This window comes from Cervus canadensis, chromosome 15 (assembly GCF_019320065.1).
Source record: "Cervus canadensis isolate Bull #8, Minnesota chromosome 15, ASM1932006v1, whole genome shotgun sequence".
Classification (NCBI taxonomy): Eukaryota; Metazoa; Chordata; class Mammalia; order Artiodactyla; family Cervidae; genus Cervus; species Cervus canadensis.
In genome coordinates, this window is record NC_057400.1 from 16,210,569 (window position 1) to 16,235,870 (window position 25,302).

The 25,302-nt window shown below is 38.0% G+C and overlaps 1 protein-coding gene and 1 long non-coding RNA gene across 5 annotated transcripts in view; both read right to left on the reverse strand.

Moving 5' to 3' along the window:
* The window catches only part of ZRANB3 (zinc finger RANBP2-type containing 3), a 279,170-nt gene that overhangs the window by 225,626 nt on the left and 28,242 nt on the right, over nucleotides 1-25,302 (reverse strand). The gene's annotated exons all lie outside the window — the stretch shown is intronic.
* LOC122453591 lies at nucleotides 4,582-24,655 on the reverse strand. Its single transcript, XR_006273116.1, has 3 exons — nucleotides 24,642-24,655; nucleotides 13,822-13,823; nucleotides 4,582-6,593 (listed from the first exon to the last, which is right to left on the reverse strand). It is a non-coding gene; the product is annotated as an uncharacterized LOC122453591 (long non-coding RNA).

The window sequence follows — 25,302 nt, forward strand, 5'->3', positions numbered from 1 at the left end:
ATAAACGACCCAATCAAAAAATGGGCCAAAGAACTAAACAGACATTTCTCCAAAGAAGACATACAGATGGTTAGCACACATATGAAAAGATGCTCAACATCACCCATGATCAGAGAAATGCAAATCAAAACCACAATGAGGTACCATCTCAGGTCAGAATGGCTGCTAAACAAAAGTCTACAAACAATGCTGGAGAGGGCGTGGAGAAAAGGGAACCCTCTTACACTGCTGATGGGAACGCAAACTAGTACAGCTGCTATGGAGAACAGTGTGGAGATTCCTTAAAAAACTGGAAATAGAACTGCCATATGACCCAGCAATCCCACTCCTGGGCATACACACCGAGGAAACCAGATCTGAAAGAGACACGTGTACCCCAATGTTCATCACAGCACTGTTTATAATAGCCAGGACATGAAAGCAACCTAGGTGTCCATCAGCAGACAAATGGATAAGAAAACTGTGGTACATATACACAATGGGATATTACTCAGCTATTAAAAAGAATGCATTTGAATCAGTTCTAAAGAGGTGGATGAAACTGGAGCCTATTATAGAGAGTGAAATAAGTCAGAAAGAAAAACACCAATACAGTATATCAACACATATATATATAGAATTTAAAAAGACGGTAACAATGACCCTATATGCAAGACAACAAAAGAGACACAGATGTAAAGAACAGACTTTTGGATTCACTGGGAGAAGGGGAGGGTGAGATGATTTCAGAGAATAGCATTGAAACATGTATATTCAGTTCAGTTCAGTAGCTCAGTCATGTCCAACTCTTTGCGACCCCATGAACCACAGCACTCCAGGCCTCCCTGTCCATCACCAACTCCCGGAGTTTACTCAAACTCATGTCCATTAAGTCAGTGATGCCATCCAACCATCTCACCCTCTGTCGTCACCTTCTCCTCCTGCCTCAACCTTTCCCAGCATCAGGGTCTTTCTTTCCCAATGAGTCAGTTCTTCACATCACGTGGCCAAAGTATTGGAGTTTCAGCTTCAGCATCAGTCCTTCCAATGAACACCCAGGACTGATCTCCTTTAGGATGGACTGGTTGGATCTCCTTGCAATCCAAGGGACTCTCAAGAGTCTTCTCCAACACCACAGTTCAAAAGCAGCAACTCTTTGGTGCTCAGCGTTCTTTATGGTCCAACTCCAACATCCATACATGACTACTGGAAAAACCATAGCCTTGACTAGACAGACCTCTGTGGACAAAGTAATGTCTCTGCTTTTTACTATGCTATCCAGGTTGGTCATAACTTTCCTTCCAAGGAGTAAATGTCTTTTAATTTCATGGCTGCAATCACCATCTGCAGTGATTTTGGAGCCCCCAAAAATAAAGTCAGCCACTGTATGTTACCATATGTGAAATACATCGCCAGTCCAGGTTTGATACATGAGACAGGGCACTCAGGGCCAATGCACTGGGATGACCCTGAGGGTTGGGATGGGGAAGGAGGTGGGAGGGGGGTTCAGGATGGGGGATGCATGTACATCCATGGCTGATTCATGTCAATGTATGGTAAAAACCACTACAATATTGTAAAGTAATTAGCTTCCAATTAAAATAAATAAATTAATTAATTTTTAAAAAACTAAAAATCATGAGAGCAAATAGAAAAAAATAAGATACAAGAATCTTTTCCCTTAGAGATTCATGGTATACTAAAGAGATGCACCAACTTTATATCTGGTGGGAAACTAATTTAAAATAAAAAATACTGTAGCTGATGACCTCATGGTTCATGAGTCATTTCCACCATACACTACTCAAATTAGACATGAACTGCTTCAAGCCCACAGACATTACACACAGTTTGGGGCTATCTCAGGGTTCCTGCACTGCTGCTGCATGAGTTTTTTGTTTCCAGTCTGGAACCATAACATGAGAATCTACAGTATAACAGAATGCCACATCAGCTTTTTAACATGAAGCTGCAATATTCTCATAGAAGGCAAGGATATAGAATAGGAAGAGTACCTGCCCTAGAGACAAGCAGAAATAGGTCCAAGCCTCCGCTACATCTTTTACTGACTATGGGGGAGAGAGAGAGTGTGTGTGCGCGTGTGTGCGTGTGCGCATGTGTGTGTGTGTGCACACATGTGCACGCTCAGTCACTCAGTCATGTCTGACTCTTTGCAACCCGTTGGACTATAGCCCGCCAAACTCCTCTGTCTGTGGGACCCTCCAGGCAAGAATACTAGAGTGGGTGGCCATGCCCTCCTCCAGGGGATCTTCCCGACTCAGGGATTGAAAATTTGTCTCGTCTATCTTCTGCTCTGGTAGGCAGATTATTTACCACTGTGCCACCTGGGAAGTCCTATAAGTATTGTACTTCAGCTAAATCATCCTAAGAGCTAAACAAAGAGTACACTATTCATAAATTTGCTACAAACAAACCTATTTGACTTTTAATTTCTTAATTGGTAGAAGAAAATTAGTAAAAAGTATATACCTCATAGGATTCTAGACTTACACATGTAAATTTCCTAGCACCTAACATGTGCTTTTCAAGATTAAGTTCATGTACCTACTCATTCCTATGCCCTGAGAAAGGGAAGCATTCAATGCTAGTACACAGTAATACATTTGTGATTGTGGTAAAACATATAAAACATTAAATTTACCATGTTAACCATTTTTAAGTGTATAATTCAGTGGCATTAAGCACAGTCACATGGTTGTGTAACCATTACCAACCAGTATCCATTACCTGAACTTTTGCATCCTCTCAAACTGAAACTCTGTGCCCATTAAACACTAATTCCCTATTCTCTCCCTCCTCTCACCAACTCCTGGCAATTGTTATTCTACTTTCTTTCTCTATGAATTTGACTATCCTAGGTACTCCATATAAGTGCAATTATACAATTTTCATTCTTTAGCTATACATTTTAAAGTATCAAATAATCCAATGGCACTGTATTTAATAAAAAAATCTTTCAGAAAAACATCTAAAATAAGTAACTGCATTCATATCAACGTTATAAAAATGTTTATATATGCTCAAAATATTTGGGCTCAGAAAAGGACATTCACTGACTAATCAATTTTGTGGTATAAATTGGAAACTATGACCAATATGCATAAAATACTGTTAATAAGTACTAAGAAGCAGAATACATATAAAAGGATCCAGGAAAAGTCCATTAACTTTGTCTCAAGATGGTAATATCCCCAAACACAGGGGGAAAGTCTAAGACAGCAAAAAAGGTAATATGGAAGTACCACATTCAATTTTTAAGCATGTTTTTATTACATAACATTGTATCATACCACATCACTAGGTAAGCCAACAGCATTATTTTGGTGCCTACATGCAGATAATAGTGTTTTGATATTTGTCTTAAAAGAACCAAGGTCAGTATCAAAGATTTCTGGCACTGACTATAACCCATGGCAGACTTTCATTAGCCCCCAGGTGGCAGTGTGACCCAGAGCAGTAGACCGCACTTTCTCAGCTCCAGATGTCCCAATACAAAACCACACCCTTCCAAAAAGGAATCTTACTTTACCCCTAGACAAACGGATGTACAGGAACAAACTAAGAGCAATATACTCCCGTTTGAGTAAAGATGAATCCCGTGGATTCTGCCACATACTTCAGTTCAGTTTAGTCGCTCAGTCCTGTCCGACTTTGCGACCCCATGGACTGCAGCACGCCAGGCTTCCCTGCCCATCATCAACTCCCAGAGTTTACTCAAAATCATGTCCATCACGTGAGTGATGCCATCCGACCATCTCATCCTCTGTCGTCCCCTTCTGCTCCCTCCTTCAATCTTTCCCAGCATCAGAGTCTTTTCCATTGAGTTGGTTCTTTGCATCAGGTGGCCAAAGTATTGGAGTTTCAGCCTCAGCAACAATCCTTCCAATGAATATTCAGGACTGATTTCCTTTAGGATGGACTGGTTGGATCTCCTTGAAGTCCAAAGGACTCTCAAGAGTCTTCTCCAACACCACAGTTCAAAACCATCAATTCTTCGGCGCTCAGCTTTCTTTTATAGTCCAACTCTCACATCCATACATGACCACTGAAAAAATCATAGCTTTGACTAGACGGACCTTTGTTGGCAAAGTAATGTCTCTGCTTTTTAATATTTTGTCTAGGTTAGTCATAACTTTTCTTCCAAGGAGCAAGCATCTTTTAATTTCATGGCAGCAGTTACCATCTACAGTGATTCTGGAGCCCAAGAAAAAGTTTGTCACTGTTTCCATTGTTTCTCCATCTATTTGCCATGAAGTGATGGGGCTGGATGCCACGATCTTAGTTTTCTGAAAGTTGAGTTTTTTTGTTTTTATTTTTTATTATTTAATTTTTTATTGTATTTATTTATTTATTTTTTATTATTGTTTAAAAAAATTTTTTTTTATTTTGAATGTTGAGTTTTAAGCCAAGTTTTTCACTTTCCTGTTTCACTTTCATCAAGAGGCTCTTCAGTTCTTCTTCGCTTTCTGCCATAAGGGTGGTGTCATCTGTGTATCTGATGTTGATATTTTTTCCAGCAATCTTGATTCCAAGTTTGTGCTTCATCCAGCCCAGCATTTTGTTTGATGTATTCTGCATATAAGTTAAATAAGCAGGGTGACAATATACAGCCTTGACACATATTTAACTCAACCTAACTTTAGCCCTGAATTTCCTCTTACAAACAAATGGATACTGAACTATTTTCAACAATATCTGTGGTTTGGTTTCTATATAGTTCAGTTACCATGATAAACAGAAAGTTAACCAACTAAATCTCAGACATTACTAGTTTTAAGATAGAAGTCTTAAAAAAAAAAAAGGGGAGGGGGAAAGGCGGGGAAAGGGGAAGAATATATATATATGCAAGGTATCACAGATCCAGAACTGAGATGCAACTCAAGAGGATCCAGATATACACCATCCACACCCTCCATTCACACACCAGGACTTACAGGAGAAAACTGGCCATCTGCCTCTGCCTTCACAAGCAAATAGAAACCATGGCATTTTTCTTCTGCAAACCAAAAGGCTGTTTTATTTTGCACTTCATTTGGTAGTTTCTCCTCTTGGAGAAGACTGAAATCAATCAGTCACTCAGTGACCAGTTTTAACTGAAGTCCAAAACAGTAACACAGATCAACGTAACATTCTTCTCATTTTGTCACTATTCTCACAAGTCTAGTTTTTCAGTTAAAAAAAGATGATTTGTTACTGATAAAAATTCCCTATTCCTCTCTGTACAACAGACTAATCAGGCCTAACCTTTGAGTCTATACTTACACATGGAGTGTTCACTTAATTTTGGGGTCTCACTTACTGTGCCTCCATTGGTCGAGTATGCTCTTCTGGACCTCCATCTACTTTTCTGTCCACACTCCTTCTGAAAGGCTGAGGCTTCCAGAGATAACTCATGTACTCATGGATATTTAAATAAGTAATTCATGATAATTAAATCAAATATTTTTGAGTACCTCTTTTGAACTGGGCTTCATATTATCATCCCCAACTTCAAAGAATTTTAAGAATACGCCCATTATCATAATGGTAGAATGGGTGTAATAGACTCACCATAAGGCCAGCTATGACCGAAGAATATGCTGCTTTTGCTCCACCCCAGTGTTATTAAATGCCCCGGATCACAGTAGGCACTACAGAAATAATTTCTGGAAAAGCAGCCATTAAAGTATTACTTTATTCCATCAGGTTATTTTGAGGATTCATAAAAAAAAAATACAAAGTGCTGGTGAATATTTAAATTCATCATAGAATTTCTTATATTAAAAATAAACTGAAGTTCAACCAAGGAAAAATTTTAAAGGTTAATAATGCAAGTATACAAATGAAAACACTATAATATTCCTATGATTTGTTGATCTAAAAGTGAAAGAACCATGTGGCGGCCTGGATGGGAAGTGAGTTTGGGGGAGAAATGGACACATGTACATGTATGACTGAGTCTCTTTGCTGTGTACCTGAAACCATCACAGCATTGTTAATCGGCTGTACTCCAACATAAAATAAAAAGTTCAAAAAAATAAAACTGCCAACCAAATGCAGTATGTGGCCCGTGTCAGAAAATAATTCAAAACAAGCCAACAGTACAGAGAAATTTTATGGTAAGTGGGGAAATTATTATATATATACAGATCGTCCTCAATTTATATTGCTGGAATTGACTCTCAATAAACTCATCCTAAGTTGAAAATGCATTTGAAACACCTAATTTACAAAATTAAACATGTTCAGAACACACATTAGCCTTTATTGCAGCAAAATCAGTTAACACAAATCCTAATTTATGATAAAGTACTCACTATCTCACACAATTTATTGAATACCTTACTGAAAACAGGCGGGTGTATAGGTACAGATGGTTGGAAGTGCATCAGTTGAGCACCCCTGTGATTATGTGGCTGATTAGGAGCTACATAGCTCAATTGGTAAAGAATCCGTCTACAATGCGGGAGACCTGGTTTCGATCCCTGGGTTGGGAAGATCCCCTGGAGAAGGGAAAGGCTACCCACTCCGGTATTCTGGCCTGCAGAATCCCATGGACTGTATGTATAGTCCATGGGGTCGCCATGAGTGGGACAGACTTAGCGACTTTCACTCTCAGGAGCTGCAGCAGCAGTAGTCAGAGCCCAGCACTGCAGGAGAGGATGGTACAGCATACTGCTAGCCTCAGACTAGAGACCAAAGGTCAAAAATCAGATAAAATCTTCACACCATCGTAAAGTTGGAAAATCATAAACTTAACCACCTCAAGTCAGGGAATATCTATAATGAGGAATTAATTACCTTTAACTTATCAGATGTGATAAAGACGTCTTTTTTAAGTCCTTATTTGTTAGAAATTAAACTGAAGTGTTTATGGGTATAATACAACATCTTATAAAATATTATAATATAATATCTTTTATAGATATTATATAAATAGTTTCTTTAAAATACTCCAGAAAAAGAAAAGTATGTTTGTAGGTATAGAATGCAGAACAGAACAACCAATACCTGGCAAAATGTTCCTAATTATTAAAAATGGGTGATAACTACATGTAAGTTCCTTAAAATACTCTCTCCGTTTTTTAATACACTTGTAAGTTCCCATAATATAATCTTTGGATAAAATAAAGTGCAGTATTGCACCCTGTAAACTTTCTAATACTGGTTTCCCATAACAGAAAACCCTGAAGGAACTTTTTGGCTAACCCAATACAAAACTTAGGGTAACTGTGTTGCAAAACTCAATTGAGACAGAACCTGAAAATCCAACAAACACTTAGCCTTCATAGTCCCAATAACTAACATTTCTTTTATTGTTTTAAACTCTTAACCATCATGTGCATGTGTGCATGCTCAGTCGCTTAGCAGTGTGACTCTTAGGGATCCTAAGGACTGTTGCCCACCAGGCTCCTCTGTCCAAGGGATTCTCCAGGCAAGAATGGGTTGCCGTTTCCTCCTCCAGGAGATTTTTCCAATCCAGGGATCAAAGACCTGTGTCTCCTACATCTCCTGCACTGCATGCAGATTCTTTACCGCTGAGAATAAATCATTGCTTTTAATTAGTGATTTGAAATTTAGTGTTAATTTTCACTTTATGTGCTGTGAAGTGTGTGTGCACATGCACAGAATGAGAGAGAGAGAGACGGATGGATGAATGGATACGTATATGTAACATGAAAGTTACCCAAGATGGAACTTTAGAGGGCAAAGGTAAAAAGAGATCAAAATATCATATTCTATACAGATTTTCCAGGAGTTCTCCAAAGTCCAAAGTTGCACTGATTATGGGTGGGTTCACACAGAGTTTTGCTTATGGGGGTACCAGTTGGAGATAATGGGAACAGTTAAGTCTAGAAAGTTTAGAACAGAAAGTCCAGAAATGACTGGGTCCCTCCAGAACATCAGGTTCTGCCTGTGCCCCATCCTCCTTAGCTTCAGCGCTCACTGAGCTCCCATAATACTTTCTCCCTTTGTGTTCTCAGACATGGGAGTGAGCATGACTGGCTGCTTACAATTTATTGCTGTCTTAGCGACTTGAACTAATTGGTGGCTCTTTAACCTTACCCACAACTCCCATGAGTCTCCTCATTAAAACCTCTTAAATTGAACCATTTGAGTAACATTCCATTTCATGCTAAAATTTACCAATGAAGTAGTACAGCCTTATTGCACTTCCCAGGTGTGTGTGTGTGTGTGTGTGTGTGTGTGTATACACATATACATATGTATGATGTGATGATCTGATATACACATTTATTTTGAAATGATTACCATAAGATTAGTTAACATATCTAGCATCATATACAGTTACTATTTTTGTATCTGTGCTGAGAACACGGGGACTTCCCTGGTGGCTCAGACGGTAAAGAATCTTAGGATTCACTCTCTTAGCAACTTTCAAACATACAGTGTAGTACTGCTAACTATAGACACCATGCTATACACTAGATTCCAGAATTTATTCATCGTACAACTGAAACCTTGTACCCTTTCACCAGCAACTCCCATTATTACAACTTTACCCATTCATCTATTAACAGATACCTAGGTTGTTTATACATCTTGGCTACTGTGAATAATGTTGAAATGAACATGGGGTCACAAATATCTGTTCCAGGTAGTGGTTTCATTTCCTTCAGATACATACCAAGAAGTGGGACTGCTGGATTACATGGCAGTTCTATTTTTAATTTTCTTAGGAAATTCCATACTGTTTTCCACAATGGCTATAGCTATTTATATTCCCATGAACAGGGGACTAGGATTTCCTTTTCTCCATATTGTCACCAACACTTGTTATTTATTGTCTTTTTACCAAAAGTTTTCCTAAAGGTAGAAAGTGATGGCTTATTGAGATTTTATATTTGCATTTCCTTAATGACTGGTGATGCTGAGCATCCTTCCAGGTACCTGTTCTCTAACTGTATGTCTTCTTCAGAAAAATGTCTATTCAGGTCCTTTGACTATTTTAGTTTAATGGGATTATTTATTTTTTGAGTTGTATAAATGTACATCATGGGAAATGCAGGGCTGGATGAAGTACAAGCTGGAATCAAGACTGCAGGGAGAAATATCAATAACCTCAGATATGCAGATGACACCACTCTTATAGCAGAAAGCAAAGAGGAACTAAAGAGCCTCTTGATGAAAGAGGAGACTGGAAAAGCTGGCTTAAAATAGCATTCAGAAAACAAAGATCATGGCATCTGGTCCCACAACTTCACGGCAAACAGATGGGGAAACAAAGGAAATGGTGACAGACTTTATTTTCTTGGGCTCCAAAATCACTGCAGATGGTGATCACAGCTATGAAATTAAAAGACGCTTACTCCTGAGAAGAAAAGTTATGACCAACCTAGACAGCATATTCAAAAGCAGAGACATTACTTTGCCAACAAAGGTCCATCTAGTCAAAGTAATGGTTTTTCCAGTAGTCATGTATGGATGTGCGAGTTGCATGATAAAGAAAGCTGAGCGGTGAAGAATCGATGCTTTTGAACTGTGGTGTTGGAGAAGGCTCTTGACAGTCCCTTGGGCTCCAAGAAGATCCAACTAGTCAATCCTAAAGGAGATCAGTCCTGAATATTCATTGAAAGGAGTGATGCTGAAGTTGAAGCTCCAATACTTGGGCCACCTCATGTGAAGGGCTGACTCATTAGAAAAGACCCTGATGCTGGGAAAGATTGAAGGCAGGGGGAGAAGGGGACGACAGAGGATGAAATGGCTGGATGGCATCACTGACTCAAATGGACCTGAGTTTGAGCAAGCTCCAGGAGATGATGAAGGATAGGGAAGCCTGATGTGCTGCAGTCCATGGGTTGCAGAGTTGGACGTGACTAAGCAACTGAAAAACAACAATGAATTCCAAATATTTTGGGGGTACTACCCCACATCTGATATATGATTTGTAAAAATTTATTCCCACTTGGTAGGTGCTTTTTCATTTTGTTGATTGTTTCCTTCGCTGTATAAAAGCTTTTTACTTTAATGTAGTCTCATTTGTTGATTTCTGCTTATGCAAAATGTATACCTGCTGATGTATGCAACAATAATGCTTTTTTAAAATGTATTTATTTTTCACTGAAAGATAATTGGGCTTCCCTGATGGCTCAGTGGTAAAGAATCTGCCTGCAGTGTAGCAGACAAAGGAGATGCAGGTTCCGTCCCTGTTTTGGGAAGATCCCTTTGAGAAGGAAAAAAGGATAAATGCTTTACACTACTGTGTTGGTTAATAATGCTTTTTAACATAGTCAAGTTTCTCTATAGATACTGTTATAGAGCCCTCATTGCTTGCGGAGGGAGCAAAACAATTAAGTTATTCTACAACTCAAATTGATACTATTTAGAAGGTCAAAATTTCAATTCTCATGAATTAGATGACTCTGGTTGTATGAATATAATAGGTAAATTTTTGTTACTTTTTTCTTCAGCATTTTATACCCATTCTTCAAAGTTCATTCAAACTTTCACCTACTTATCATATTAAGTTGAGATGATAGGCATGGTGATACACCCTGATATTAAAATAATTTAACAAAGAAACTTTTTATAGTAAAACCACCAGGTGTTTCAATATTTTTGTTCACTGATGCAAAAATTCAATCTATATTCAGCTAAAGAAGGGATTATAACACTACAAAAGCAGTATATCTAAATGGGTAATATAACAAAAAGTTCTTCAACTTTAGCAAAGAAAACAATGAAAGAAATTACACTGTCAAGTGATACTTTTAAAGACTACAAATGACTACAAAATCATTTCTGACACTTTTGGTAAAAGCCTTAAATACCACAAAGTCTTCTCTTCCACCATGCAGACAAATAATTAAAACAACTTTCTCTCCAGAATTTCTGGAAGAAATGAATTGCAGTTTAGTTCAGAACACCATCTATACAAAGAGTATTAACTAATTATGAAGGTACCAATGATGGCATACAATACTAAGCCTAATAATTCAGTCAGTGACGGATGTCTTACATCGCATCAGATGTGAATAAGTAAATGACATTTATAGCAAATCTTCCTATTCAAGTATATACTAGAAATTTCTTTATCTTTGGCCACGTGACCAAAATACAGAGTCCCAACATAGCATTGAACTCATGTCCTCTGCAGTGAAATTGTGGAATCTTAACCACTGACCATGTGTTCAACCTGGTTTTAGAAAAGGCAGAGGAACCAGAGATCAAATTGCCAACATACGCTGGATCACTGAAAAAGCAAGAGAGTTCCAGAAAAACATCTATTTCTGCTTTATTGACTATGCCAAAGCCTTCGACTGTGTGGATCACAATAAACTGTGGAAAATTCTGAAAGAGATGGGCATACCAGACCACCTGACCTGCCTCTTGAGAAACCTGTATGCAGGTCAGGAAGCAACAGTTAGAACTGGACATGGAAAAACAGACTGGTTCCAAATCGGGAAAGGAGTATGTCAAGGCTGTATATTGTCACCCTGCTTATTTAACTTATATGCAGAGTACATCATGAGAAACGCTGGGCTGGAAGAAGCACAAGCTGGAATCAAGATTGCCGGGAGAAATATCAATAACCTCAGATATGCAGATGACACCACCCTTATGGCAGAAAGTGAAGAGGAACTAAAAAGCCTCTTGATGAAAGTGAAAGAGGAGAGTGAAAAAGTTGGCTTAAAGTTCAACATTCAGAAAACTAAGATCAGGGCATCTGGTCCCATCACTTCATGGGAGATAGATGGGGAGACAGTGGAAACAGTGTCAGACTTTATTTTTTGGGGCACCAAAATCACTGCAGATGGTGACTGCAGCCATGAAATTAAAAGACGCTTACTCCTTGGAAGGAAAGTTATGACCAACCTAGATATCATATTAAAAAGCAGAGACATTACTTTGCCAACAAAGGTCCGTCTGGTCAAGGCTATGGTTTTTCCAGTGGTCATGTATGGATGTGAGAGTTGGACTATAAAGAAAGCTCAGCACCGAAAAATTGATGCTTTTGAACTATGGTGTTGGAGAAGACTCTTGAGAGTCCCTTGGACTGCAAGGAGATCCAACCAGTCCATCCTAAAGGAGATCAGTCCTGGATGCTGGGAGGGATTGGGGGCAGGAGGAGAAGGGGACGACAGAGGATGAGATCATTGGATGGCATCACCAACTCGATGGACATGGGTTTGAGTAAACTCCGGGAGTTGGTGATGGACAGGGAGGCCTGGCGTGCTGCGATTCATGGGGTCGCAAAGATTCGGACACGACTGAGCGACTGAACTGAACTGAACCGAACCACTGACCACCAGGGAAGTCCAAATTTTCACATACTAATAGTTTTGTGGGGCTTCCCTGGTGGTCCAGTGGTTAAACATCCACTTGTCACTGCAGGGCACAAAGGTTTGATTCCTGGCCGGGAAAGATCTCATATGCTGTGAAACAACTAAGCCCATGTACCACAACAACTGAGAGCAACTGCCACAACTACTAAAGCCCACGCCCCCTAGAGACTGTGCTCTGTAACAAGAGAAGCCACTACAATAGGAAGTCCGGAGCACCACAGCTGGAGAGCAGCCCCACTCTCCACAACTAGAGGAAGCCCACATGTGGCAACAAAGACTTAGTACAGCCAAAACGAAAATAAATTTAAAAATGTGTTTGTTAATTATTTTTAACCATGTATATACATTATTAACCAGACAGAAATACACTTAATAATTACTTAAGCAATGTATATAACACTGAGTTCAGTGGAGCACAGATTCAAAAATTTAACACATGGTTATTAATCAATTTGAACACTAGGCAAAACAAAGATAACTGTGCTAAGTTCTTTCGTCGTGTCTGGTTCTTTGCAACCCCAAGGACTGTAGCCTTCCAGGCTCCTCTGTTCATGGTATTTCCCAGGCAAGAATACTGGAGTGGGTTACCATTTCCTCCTCCAAGGGATCTTCCTGACCCAGGGATCGAACCCTTGTCTCTTACGTCTCCTGTATTGGCAGGTGGGTTCTTTAGCACCAGTACCCAACAAAATCTAAAGGAGTATATCTAGAAAAAAAATTCTGGCTTCACATCTCAGGGAAACAAAACAGTAGGATGAATTTCCAAGGTAAGGAGAACACTTGCATTACCAGGTCAAGAATCCCTTCTTTAAATCAACACAACAGGCTAGACAGACTGGCAGCCAGAATATCCGTGGGTCCAGTCTGGCTGGAAGGAGAAGCAGGTGTTGCGAGGCTCAATGATGAAACCCCAAATGGGAGAAGTAGAGAGAAGCTAGGAGAAGACTGAGAATCTCTGCATCATCAGTTTCCCTGCTATGTGGATTTCTTCTGCTCGGGTAATACAACCAAAAGAAATAAGTTACATATAAAAGTAATGTCATAAACATGAAACCATAAAACTCCTAAAAGAGAAAACAGGCAAACCAGTCTTTGACATAAATCGTAGAAATAGTTTCTTGGACCAGTCCTCTAAGGCAAAATAAATAAAAGCAAAAAAAAGCAAAAAGGACCTAATTAAATTTAAAAGCTTCTGCACGGCAAAGGAAACCATTGACAAAATGAAAAGACAACCTACGAAACGGGATAAAATATTTGCAAATGATGCATATGACAGAGGGTTAATATCCTAAACATACAAACAGCTCATACAACTCAATATCAAAAAACCAAACAATCCAAACAAAAAATTCGCAGAAAATTTGAATAGACATCTTTCCAAAGAAGACATGCAAATGGTTTACAGGCACATGAAAAGATGTTCAGCACCAGTAATGCTTAGAGAAACAGAGATCAAAACCACAATGAGGTCTTCACCTCACACCTCACACACACTTTTTGACGACTATCATCACAAAGTCTACAAATTGGGGACTTCTCAGTGGTCGAGCAGCTAAGACTCCAAACTCCAATGCAGCAGTCCCGGGTTACTGCTGCGATCTCACAGGCTGCAGCTGAGGATCCCACATATCACAAAGAAGATGGAAGATCCTGTCTGCCGCCACTAAGACTCAGCACAGTCAAATAAATTAATAAATGTTAACAATAAAAAAAGTTTACAAGAAACAAATGGAGAGGAATGTGGAGAAAAGGGAAGCCTCGTATACTGTTGGTGGGAATGTAACCATGTCACTATGGAAAACAGTATGGAGGTGCCTTAAAAAAACTAAAAATAGAACTACCATATGATCCATAAATTCTACAGAAAAGATACATGTACCCCAATGATCATAGCAGCAATATTTACAATAGCCAAAGACACAGAAGCAACTCAAGTGCCCATCAGTAGACAACCAGATTAAGAAAATATGATGCATGGAACTTCCCTGTAGGTCCAGTGGTTAAAAATCCACCTGTCAGTGCAGGGGACGTGGACCTGAACCCTTGTGGGACAATCCCACGTGCCGTGAAGCAGCTAAGCCTGTAAGCCACAACTACTGAGCCCAGGTGTGACAACTACTGAAGCCTGCACTCTGGAGCCTGCGCGCCACAGCGAGAGAGGCCACTGCAGTGAGACGCCTGTGCGCCGAAACTGAAGAGTAGCCCCCACGTGCTTGCTGCAGCTAGAGGAAGTCCACATGCAGCAACAAAGTCCCAGGGCAGCCAGAAAATGAAAAAACAGAAGATGTGATACATTACACACACACACACACACACACACACTCATGCAACGGGGTATCACTCAGCCATGGAGAAGGATGAAATACTACCATTTGCAGCAATATGGATGGACCTGGAGAATATTATGCTCACTGAAATAAGCCAAAAAAGAAAGACAAATGCTACATAATATTACTTAAATGTTAAAAAAAAATACAAATGAATGTACAGTATATACAAAATGGACTCATAAACATCAATGTGTGGAAAACAAATCTGTAGTGACCAAAGGGGAGAGAGACAGGTTGAAAGGGACCAAAGGGGAGAGAGACAGGTTGAAAGGGACAAATTAGGGGGATGAGATTAATAGATAAAAACTACTATATATTAATGAGCTAAGCAACAAAGATATACTGTATAGCACAGGGAATTATACTGATTATCTTGTAATAACTTATAATGGAACACAATCTGCAAATACACTAGATCATTATGCTGTGCACCTAAAACACAATATTGTAAATCAACCATACTTTAATAAAAATAAAATAATATTTTTTGAACAAATAGTGTCATAAAGAGAATAGTGTTAGTTTACAACATTAAGCCTCTCTGAGGTGATCTTTTGCAAATAGTAGGGTTAGGAAAAATTTTCCTCATTGAATGATGAATAATTATTATTTTTTTAAATCAATGTTATAAATATAAAGAAGGAAAGAAAAATAGATATCAAAAGAAAAAACACACAAGAAAAACACCACCCATGAAGCAGATGAAAATCATAGTTAAACAGTTAGCTACATACTTACATTTTAATTACCTCTATAACACAAGACAAATAAAGCAGAGATACAGAAACTTGACGAAGCTATAGCAAAAAGAAAAAAGAAATTAAGGATGAATTGACAGGTCAGAGAAGTAAACGAAAAAATAAACACCACTGAAATGAAGACCAAATGGAAGCAGAAGAAAAAACAGGCACTGCTAAAAAAAAAAAGTACACACAGGACACGATTGAAAGAAAATTTTCAAAGGGAATGAACAGACCAAAAAGGTTTTTAGAGAAAAAAATAAATTATGAAAGAAAATGACAGAAAATACAAATGATAGAGATGATAAGCCAAGATGAATCAACAAACACAAGCATACCTGGTGGTTTAAAAGAATTAAAAAAAAAGAAAGAGCTGAAAAACTGTTCTCCATATAATTCAAGTAAATTTTCCAGAAATGAAAGAAAAATGTAAACTAGAGATTAAAATAATATAGCACATCCAGGAAAGCGACATGGATGCATCAACACTAAGACATATTCCAATACTAGACTGCCAAAAGGGTAGTGAGACCAAAAAAAATCAATCATCTCTAAGGAGAAAAAAAACCCAGGCAGCCCTCAGAACCTCTACAGCAAACAGTGAACAGCCTAAAACATCAGCCAGAAAAGAAAGTGAGACTGAGGAATTTCTTACCCAGCCAATTTGTCATTTAGGATAAACTCTGTGTAAAGACAGTTTTAAAATGTAAGAACCTAGGAAACTGGTTTCCCATTAGCTCTTCTAAAAAATTTTAAAAAGTTAACTTCAGCCAAAGAATACTATACAGAAACAAAATGGACTGAAGGGAAGTAATAAAATCACTTAGTATTTTAATAATCTGCATACAGAAGAGAAAGTAACAGCTATAGACAACAACAACACAGAAATTACATATTTATCAAGAGGTAAGAGAGGAAAAAGGCAAACCTCATTTAAAATTGGAAAGGAAAATAATCTAAGTATATAGTAGGAATAAATTATAAGTATTTTCAAAAATACAAAGGTGACATCAAGAAAAATAACCAATTACTATGATATGCTGAGAAAGAAGGTAGAAAGGGAGAAAAATGAACTACACCAACTATCACTACACTGGGAATTAGAAAATGTTGGCTAATAAAATAGAGATCCAAGTAATATAAACTATAGTTATAAATAGTACCAGTGAATTCAAACTCTATACCTTTTGAATTACTAAAAACTCATTCTAAACAGGAAGAAAATGTTAATCTCATGTTTATTGGCTCACACAAAGATTGTATAATAACATATTTTTAGGAACAGAAACAGTAACAAATACTATGATGGCAGAATTAAGACCAAACATAGCCCTAAAGTCAATGAATGAAAGTGACCTTAATAATTCTTAAGAGAAAAGACAACTGATTCACAAAGTGAAATCTAAGACTTCAAAATACATCTAAAGAAGTGTCTCAAAAAATGGTGAAAAGAGAAAGATAGTTAAAAGTATGCTAAGGAAAAAAAAAAGTATGGTCCGAAAGAAATAGAGCTTCTTCGGTGGCTCAGAGGTAAGGAATCCGCCTGCAATGCAGGAGACACAGAAGACACGGATGTCATCCCTGGGTTGGGAAGATCCCCTGGAGAAGGGAATGGTAACCCACTCCAGTTTTCTTGCCTGGAGAATTTCATGGACAGAGGAGCCTGGCCAGTTACAATCCAAGGGGTTGCAAACAGTTGGACAGGACTACAGTGACTTGGCACATACACACACACACAGCAGAAATTAATACAACATTTTAAATGAACTATACTTCAATAAAGTTTTTTTTAAATTTTAGTTAAAATTAAAGAAATAGTTGTTGGGATATTACACAGGATTAAATTTAGAGTATAAAATGAAAGCATTAACTAATTTGATAATACAGGTATTTTATAATGATAAGGAGTATAATCCCAAATGAAGATTTAACAGTAAGATTAAGATTTATGCTCCCAGTACTATGATGGTTTAGATATTCTAAAAACGCTTTCCTTTTCAAACACCTAAAAATAGTAATGCAGAGTACATCATGAGAAATGCCAGGCTGAAAGAAGCACAAGCTGGAATCAGGATTGCAGGGAGAAGTATCAATAATCTCAGATTTGCAGATGACACCACCCTTACAGCAGAAAGTGAAGACGAACTAAAGAGCCTCTTGATGAATGTGAAAGAGGCAAGTGAAAAAGCTGGCTTAAAACTCAACATTAAAAAAAAAACCCAAAAAAACCTCAACATTCAGAAAACTAAAATCATGGCATCCAGTCCCATCACTTCATGGAAAATACATGGGGAAACAATGGAAACAGTGAGACTATTTTTGGGGGCTCCAAAATCACTGCAGATGGTGACTGCAGCCATGAAATTAAAAGACACTTGTTCCTTGGAAGAAAAGCCAGAACCAACCTAGACAGCATATTAAAAAGCAGAGACATTACTTTGTCAACAAAGGTCCATCTAGTCAAAGCTATGATTTTTCCAGTAGTCATGTATGGATGTGAGAGTTGGACTATAAAGAAAGCTGAGTGCAGAAGAATTGATGCTTTTGAATTGTGGTGTTGGAGAAAACTCTTGAGAGTCCCTTGGACTGCAAGGAGATCAAACCAGTCCATCCTAAAGGAAATCAGTCCTGAATATTCATTTGAAGGACTGATGCTGAAGCTGAAACTCCAATACTTTGGCCACCTGATGTGAAGAACTGACCCACTGGAAAAGACCCTGATGCTGAAAAAGATTGAAGGCAGGAGGAGAAGCAGACGACAGAGAAGGAGATGGCTGGATGGCATCACCAACTCGATCGACTTGAGTTTGAGCAAGCTCTGGGAGTTGGTGATGGACAGGGAAGCCTGGAGTGCTGCAGTCCATGGGGTGGCAAAGAGTTGGACACGACTGAGCGACTGAACTGAACTATAATAATTAAATACTATATTTTATTATAAAATGTAGAGCTGGCCTGAAGAAAAGTAAAAAAACTTTACAATGACCAGAAACAAGACAGAAAGTCAAACCCAGAGTAACAAGTTAGTGATAAGGCTATAGGCCACATTGAAGGAGCCTGCAGACACCACCAACAGGGAACCTGAAGACTTACCAGTCAAGCAGAGCAATAGATATATACAAAGTGAACAGTGGAAGTGAGGATCCTAAACAAAAGGTGAGCCTAAGAAAGCTACAACGTAAGTGAAAATGGGAAAGGACTGACAATAGAAAGAGAGTTACAAGCAAAAGGAAACTAATGGGAAGTAGATTTATACATGTTTGGTCAACTGCTTTGCCACAAGGGCACAAAGGTAATTTACGGAAAAGAATATATAGAGACTTTTCTACAAATGGTGCTGAATAACTGGATATCAGAGTGAAAGAAATCTGAACCTAGAACTCTCATCTCACCCCATATAAAAAAAATTAATCTGAGGTGAAAAATGTATCAAAACACAAAAGTTAAAACTATAAAGCTTTCAATACAAAACACAGGAGACCATATCTGTGATCTTGGGGTGAGAAAAGACTTACTGCTGACAACATAAAAAACACTACAATAAACTATTGTACAGCCCAGGGAACTCTACTTTTTCAATATGTAATATATACATCCACTCTTTTTAGACTCTTTTCCCACATAGGGCATTACAGTGTACTGAGGAGAGTGCCCTGTCTGCAGGTCGATTTATCGTAGTGCTTTTTATGTTGTCAGCAGTAAGTCTTTTCTTACCCCACAGATATGGTCTCCTATGGTGGCTCAGATGATAAAGAATCTGCCTGCAATGAAGGAAACTGGGTTTGATCCATGGATTGTGAACCCCTAGCGAAGGGAATGGCTACCCCCTCCAGTCATCTTGCCTGAAAAATTCCATGGACAGAGGAACCTGGTGGGCTACAATCCATGAGGTTGCAGAGTCAGACACAACCAAGCAACTAACACACACACACACACACACACACACACACATATATACACACTTGAATCACTTTGCACTACAGCAGAAACACAACACTGTAAATCAATTATATTCCAATAAAAATGAATTTTAAAAAACCACTACAGTATAAGAACTGGATAAATTGGATTTTATTAAAATTAAAAATTTCTATTTATCAAGGGATATCATGAACAAAATTAAAAGGCATGGGTAGAGGACTTTTCTGGAGGTCCAGTGGTTAAGACTCCACGCTTCCACTGCAGGGGGCATGGCTTAGATTCCTGGTTGGGGAACTAAGACTCCACATGCTGTGCGGCACAGCCAAAAAGTAAAATAAAAGGCAAGGTACAGACTAGGTGAAAATATTCATAACTCACATATGTGACAAAGGTCATTTATTCAGAATAGGAAAAGAACTCCTTCAAATCAGTGATAAAAAGAAAACACAGGTAAAGCATCAGTATAAGATATATCTATCTCATGTAGAGAGACAGACAGCAAATAAGCACAGGGAAAGATATCAACATCATTAGCCATTCAGTTCAGTTCAGTTCAGTCACTCAGTCGTGTCCGACTCTTCTCGACCCCATGAATCGCAGCATGCCAGGTCTCCCTGTCCATCACCAACTCCCGGAGTTTACTCAAACTCATGTCCATTGAGTTGGTGATGCCATCCAGCCATCTCATCCTCTGTTGTCCCTTATTAGCCGTTAGGAAGACACAAATTAAAATACAATAAGCTGCTTCTTGAAGATCTATTAATTGTGAGTAGCTAAAATGATATAAGCTGACAACATCAAATGTTAGCAAAGACTTCAAGCATAGAGAACTCTCATATATTGCTGATGGGTTGGGAAAAAAGTTGAGCAGTTTGGCAGTTTTCTTACAAAGTTAGACACCTACCCTAAAACCCCCCAAGAGAATTGAAAGCATGTCCAAAAAAGGACTTGTAGGAATGTTAATACCATCTTTATTATAAGAATCCTAAATTAGAATCAACACAAATGTCCATCATTAAGTTAATAAATACCTAACACTCATAGATCAAAAGAATGTACATGAATCTCAAAAACATGTTGAACAAGAGAAGTCAGATACATATAAACTGTATTCCACTCAAAATAAGTTCCAAAAGACAGAAATGTAAGCTATGGTACCAAAAGGGATTAGAACCCATTCAATGTATATAGTATTCCATGGTCCCATTTTGAGGAGGGATGAATAGAGCAGAGACAGAGAGAAAGAAATTGTTGGGCAGAGGCAGGGCTCTTCCTTAGTGCCGAGCGCCAGTTGATAAATCAACATTTTAACAACCACATGGCAAAAATTATTTTGAGCAATAATTATCTATGGATGCTAAATCCAAGAGGAAAAAATGAATAAGGAGAAATATATTTGTATGTCTTAACATTTCTTGTTAGCTGTTTGCTAAATAGGCAACAACTGAGAGAGGGGAAAATAATAACTATATATAGAGAAACTACGACACTTCGACTAGCAATGAAAATTAATACTACCAGTGAGGGGCTGACAGATACAGTGTGTCTACAAAAGCAATACCCTGGCAAGGACAGGACCTGGATCTCATATACTAATCCAAAAAGGACTAATCTAAATCCTGTCATGAGAAAACATTAAAAGAAATTGAGACATTCTATAAAATAAACAGCCCTATATTCTTAAAAGGGGCTTCCCAGGTAACACTAGTGGTAAAGATTCTGCCTGTCAACGCAGGAGATGTAACAGACGCCGGTTTGATCCCTGGGTCAGGAAGATCCCCTGGAGGAGGGGATGGCAACCCATTCCAGTATTCTTGCCTGGAGAATCCCATGGACATAGGAGCCTGGCAGGCCACAGTCCACACAGTCACACAGAGTTGGACACGACTCAAGCGACTTAGCACGCATATTGTTAAAAAACCAAAACAAAACACTAGTGTCACGAAAGGCTGTGGAAATGTCCTACATTAAAGGAAAGAGATATCATTAAATGCAAAAATTGATCTGGGCCTGGATCTTGTGCTAAAAGAAAAAAATGCTATAAGGATATTACTAGTACCAGTGATAACTGATGTGTAGATTAAGGGCTTCCCCAAATGGCTTAGCAGGTAAAGAATCTGCCTGCAATGCAGTGGACACAGGAAATGCAGGTTCAATCACTGGGTCAGGAAGATCCCCTGCAGGAGGGCATGGTAACTCATTCCAGTATTCTTGCCTGAAAAATCCAATGGACAGAGGAGCCTGGAGGGCTACAGACCAAAGGGTTGCAAAGAGTTAGACACAACTGAATGACTACGCACGCATGCATGCATACTTCCCCATGTAGATTAAAGAATTATACAGAAGTTAAATTTCCTGAATTTGATAAATATACTGTGGTTATGTTAGAGAATATCTGTGCTCTTAAAAAATACATACTACACTGAAATATTCCAGGTTAAAGGATCATGATATATATAACCTACTCTCAACTGATTCAGAAAAAAAAAATAAACCCATGTATGTAGAGAGAGAGAGGAAACGGAGAGAGAACTAAAAAAGTAAAACTTAAGTGGAAAATGTTTATAATTAAACTAGGTAAAAGGTATATGAAAGCTATTTCTATACTTTTGATAACTTTTCTGTAAGTTAAAATTACTTCAAAATAAAAAGTTAAAAAAACTAAGCATCAGGTAACAATAAAAAAGTACATTCTGGTGACAGCAGTCAGATCTCTGGTTATCTAACTCAGGGGGAAGGTGTTGACTAAAAAGCAGCCTATTCTGGGAAATGGAATTATTTTATATGCTGACTGACATGTCTGAAAACACAGAGGTATACATACAGCAGAATCCACTGAACTGTATATTTAAAACCTGTGCATTTAATTAAATTTAACTATACTTAAATAATGTTAAAGCCATTAAGGAGATGTAAGGCTTGGCATGGGGAGAAAATCAATGATCAAAACTTATAATCATCAGCCTACATAAAAATGAATCAGATACTGCCCATGTAACCTGGAAAACGCTAAACCAGTTAGTTTTGTCAATTCTCCCTAAAAGAATTTACCCACTATTTAGGTTTCTTAAAATTCCCAGAAATTAAGATTACCTGATTATTAAAAAAAAAAAATTTCAATTAGCAAATACAGTTGAGAAATAAGCTATCATGAACAACAATAACAATGAAAGGGAAGATGAGCCTTCAAAGGACTTCAGATAATGTAAGTCTGTTCTAGATATTTTCAGAAATAAGAGATGGAATTAAAACATGGCAAGAAAAGGGATACCAACAACATACCAGGCAGACGGAAATTGGATAAACTATCTGACATTAGGAACAGAAAACAAAATGCTCCTATTCTTCAATTTCAAGACTGGAAAGGACTGACTGTTCTTTGACATTAGTCAGCTAATCTCTATAAACTACACTCTGAAATTCAGCAAGTTCTTAAATAATCCTGCTTTTTAAAAGTCCACAGACTTCCCCCAAACCAGACACAATACCAACTTTCCGCTTTGTTTAGAGAGCCAGTCTAAGAAGCACAAGAAGTCTAAGAAGTCTAAGTCTTCCTTACTTAAGTAAGTAAGTAAGTTAAATCGCTTAGTCGTGTATGACTCTTTGCGACCCCGTGGACTGTAGCCCAAGCAAGTAGTAAATTCAGTTTCCTTGTTTTAGACATATTGCATGGGTTTTGGTTGCCAGTACTTTGAGTGATGTCTCTTTCTTAAGAGAAAGCAGTAGATTAACTTAACAGTGAAACATAACAAAAGTTAACAAAACTATGGCTAACAAAAATATCCAACTGAAGCAGAGAAATTTAAAGTTAAGAAAATACAAAAAATGCAATAAAGGATATGTGAGACACTGAGAAAGGTCCAATGGATAAAACTGGCGGCATGGAGAAGGAAATGACAACCTACTCCAGTATTCCTGCCTGGAAAATCCCATGGACAGAGGACCCTGGTAGGCTACAGTCCACGGGGTCACAAAGAGTCAGACACAACTGAGTGACTTCACTTTCACTTTTCACTTTCAAGGAATATTAAGAAGGAGCAAAAATAGTAGTTGAAGAGATAACAACTGAGAATTATGCAGAGCTAATGAACGACATCAGTCCACAGATTAAGAAGCATAAATGCAAAGAAAACCACACTTAGGCACATCATAGTCAAATTTTGGAGAGCCGAGTAAAGAAAAAACAAAAACAGCAAGGGGAAGAGAAAGACAACTTATAATAGCACCAAAAATATTAAATACCTAGGGGGAAAAGATAATTTATAGCAGCACCAAAAATATTAAATACCTACGAATAAATTTAATTATATGTGAAAAATTATATACTGAAAACTATAAAATTTTATCAAGGGAATTCCCTGACAGCCCAGTGGTTAGGACTCCCTGCTCTCACTGTCATGAAGTTTGACCCCTCACTTGGAAACTAAAATCCCAGAAGCCATGCATGGTGTAGCCAAAAAATAATAGCACAACAACAAACAAAAGAACTCAAAATACTTTATTGAAACAGAAATTAAATAAGGGCAAGATGATATAATAATTGAGGTGAAAGTAAAAGTAGAACAACCAAAGAAATGGAAGAATAATTCACATTCATGGATTAAAATACTCCCTATTGTAAAGATATCAATTCTCCCCAAACTGACCTGTATATGCAAAACAATCCTATTCACAATCCTAGCAACTTTTTTGTGAAAACTGAATAATGAGTTGTAGAATTTAAGGGCAATGCAGAGAGTCAACAATAGAAAAAGCAATTTTGAAAAAAGAATAGGGTTGAAAAACTTATACTAAAATATCTATTATAAAGTTATAGTAATTAAGAAGTATGGTACTGTCACAAAGATTGGCAATCGTTCAAACAGAAAAAAAGAATCTATACCTACACGGTCCCATATGGTAGCCACTAAACATATGTAGCTACTTAAATAAATTAAAATTAGTTAAAATAAAAAATTCAGTCCTTTTGAGCACTTGCCACATTTCAACATCTCAGCAGCCAGCTATTAAATTGAACAGTACATATACTAACATTTCCATCATGGCAGAAAGTTCTATTCAACAGCACTTATAATAGAGAGATACACATAAAACTACTTGATTTATAACAAACGTGACACTCTAGTGCAGTGGGGGAAAGCTGGTCTTTTTAATAAATTGTGATGGTGCAATTTTATGTTCATATATGAAAATTAAATAAATAACCTATTAATCCACCATCACCTCTACCTTATACCCAAGATCCCCAACCTCTGGGATTTAATGCCTATACGATCTGATGTGGAGTTGATGTAATAATAATAGAAATAAAGTACACAACAAATGCAGGGCTCTTGAATCATCCCAAAACCATTCCCTCCCGCTACCACCACGTTCCATGTAAAAACTCTCCTCCATGACAGTGGTCCCTGGTGCCAAAAAAAGTTGGGGCCACTATCTTACACCACATATAAAAATCAATTCCAAGCAGACTGCAGGGAATTCCCTAGCAGTTCAGTGATTGGGACTCTGAGCTTTCATTGCCAAGGGCCTGGCTTCAATCCCTGGTCCAGGAGCTAAGCTCCTGCAAGTCAAGCAGCCAAACAAACCAGCGAAAAAACCAAGTAGACTGTCATTCTAAATGTAAAAACATAAGACAAAGAAGTTTTTAGACGAAAACACAGGAAAGTAACTTCACAACCTTGTAGTCGACAAAATTGTGTCAGTCATAAAACACAATACCAGTAAAGAATATTTAACAGGAAATTAAATTTGAGAATGTCTGCTTATCAAGGCATCATTAAGAGAGTGTAAAGGCAAGCCATAGCCAGAGAAAAATCATTTCCAACACAGATACCTGACAAAAGACTCATTCAGAATATAAATCTGGTAAGTCTCTACAAAATGGTAAGAAAAAGGGAGGCAGATAACCCAGCAGAAAAATGGGTAAGACATAAACAAGCACTTAACAGAAGAGGATATCCGAACGGCTAATAAGCATATGAAAAGCTGTTAAGCTTCGTTTACCATCAGAAAAATGTACATGAA